We start from the raw sequence: 2181 nt of genomic DNA, 5'->3' as shown, positions 1-2181 counted from the left end.
GTGTGTGTGTGTGTGTGTGTGTGTGTGTGTGTGTGTGTGTGTGTGTACTTGTTTCTGCTACATAGTGATGCCCACTTGCAAAATAGTTACTGTCAAAATGAGGTATTTTTGCAGTTCTACTGCACTCTAGTTTGGTTTAGAGGTATGGTGTGAATAATGTTAGCCATAGACCAATAATGATTAGAGTTAGGGAAAATGTCTGGGTTAGGCATACATTTGGTTACAAAAATGAATGGAAGTCAGTATAAAGTCCTCAGTTTGATGTCTGTGTAAAAATAATCTGTAGTTTATGTTTGCTGAAGGCATTGTTTATTAGTTTGTCAACCTGCTTGCTAATAGGAATTAAAAGTTCCAGATACATTTCCAACATGATTCTTTGTTTTTTTTTTTTTGTTTTGTTTTTGTTTTTTCAAATTTTGATTTGTATAATCAATTTTTATTTTGATCCTCTTGAATTAATTTATTGTTTATCATCAGTCTGTTCCATGTTTTGTCTACCATGTTTCTATGTCAAAGCTGGGACTCGTTCACTAACCATCAAACATGCTACTTCTCTGTTGTTATCGTCCATCAGTGTATAAATAGTCTCTGGTTTCCTTTGCTGTCTTCCAGAGCCTCATCCTTCTCAGTTTTTACCCCTAAGGTGTTTTTGTGTGTTGTTTTGTTTTCTTTTATTTAAATTATTCTAGTTTAATGAGTCAGTTTAGCTGTCATTTTTAATAAATTTCCTAGATTCACCAATTGTTTGCTTGTTCGCTCATGCGTGTCGGCTTTTGAGAATTTCTCTTTAACAAACCTTGAGATGATCAAACACTGACCCTGAATGATCCCCCCCTATAGTAAGCTTTCCTTAGGTTGAGTCAGTAAAGAAGGACTTGAGATTATATGAAAATGCTGAGGACAAGCTGTTGGTTACAATAGAAAACTGGTTTGGTGATGCTAACAGAGGAAGGATAAAACACAGAACAATGACTCTTTTTCCTTTTTTTTACATCAGCCTAGGCCCATCAAGCCTTAGCTCAATCTCTGTTGTCCCAATGCTGTTTTTTGCCATTGTTGCTATTTCTATTTGTTGCTGCTCCCACAGTCCCCGCCTTGTATTTATCCTAAAGCCAAGTTCCTGCATGATGGTCTGAGGAAGTCATGCCTGGTGGTTGTGTTGAGGAGAACAATTTAGAGTTACTAGTTAGCCTAACTTTCATGTTTTTGGTCTCCAGTGCCAGCCTCCAAGTGGTTTCTGCTGGAAGCCTTTCTCTCAGTCGTAATGTCTGAAATTACCTGCCTCCGGTCAGCCTCTGTGTTCAACTTCTCTCTGATCCAGGCCAATGCTCCTTCAAATGTTTTAGTTGTTAAAGAGCCTCTTTTGGTTGATCTGTTTAGTGCGTTGGACAGCTCTCAAGTTGTGCTCCTGATTGTCTTGTCAGTCTGAAACGACCCCAGACTGAACCCCAAGACCTTTGAAACAAATCTGTTGATGCAGTATTGTTGAAGTCTTCATATATTTTTTTCTTAAAGCGTAATGGTACAATTGTTTTATTTTATTTTATTTGTACATTATCTTACCTGACTAACATGCTGCATGATCTTAACACAGTTTTGACTAATGACAAGTACTGCATTGGTTAAAAATAAATAAATAAATAATAAAATTGCATGGCCCAGAGGAAGACCCAGGAAACACTGGAGGGACTATGTTTCTCAGCTGGCTTGGGGACACTTTGGGATTCCCCCAGAGGAGATGGCCTGAGTGGCTGGAGAGAGAGAAGTCTGGGCTTCTCCAGGCCAGTGTTTCCCAAAGTTGGGGTCATCAAGGTGAACATCAAGGTGGGGTCRTGAAAAGATTTTCAGAATTAATTACATTTTTGCCCTAGTTGTTACAAAGAAGTGAGGTTAGTATACTTAAAATGGATAAATTTTTACTATGCCCATGTTTCGTTGACCTGATACAAATGTTTATCATACAAAAATAGTTGGGGGCACAGGTCTCTGCTACCGTTATTTTGTGGGTCAAAAGCTGAAAAGTTTGGGAACCACTGCACTTTGGTTCCCAAAGTTGGGCTTGAGACCCAATCATGGGTCATGAAGCACCTTGGTTAATCTCCAGAAATCAATAATTGCTGATGTAATATTTTCCCTATAATTATTATAAATACACAAAATAAGTAAAGATAAGTATTTATA

The sequence above is a fragment of the Austrofundulus limnaeus genome, unplaced genomic scaffold (genome assembly GCF_001266775.1).
Source record: "Austrofundulus limnaeus strain Quisiro unplaced genomic scaffold, Austrofundulus_limnaeus-1.0 Scaffold81, whole genome shotgun sequence".
Classification (NCBI taxonomy): domain Eukaryota; kingdom Metazoa; phylum Chordata; class Actinopteri; order Cyprinodontiformes; family Rivulidae; genus Austrofundulus; species Austrofundulus limnaeus.
Note: the sequence above shows the minus strand (reverse complement) of the source record.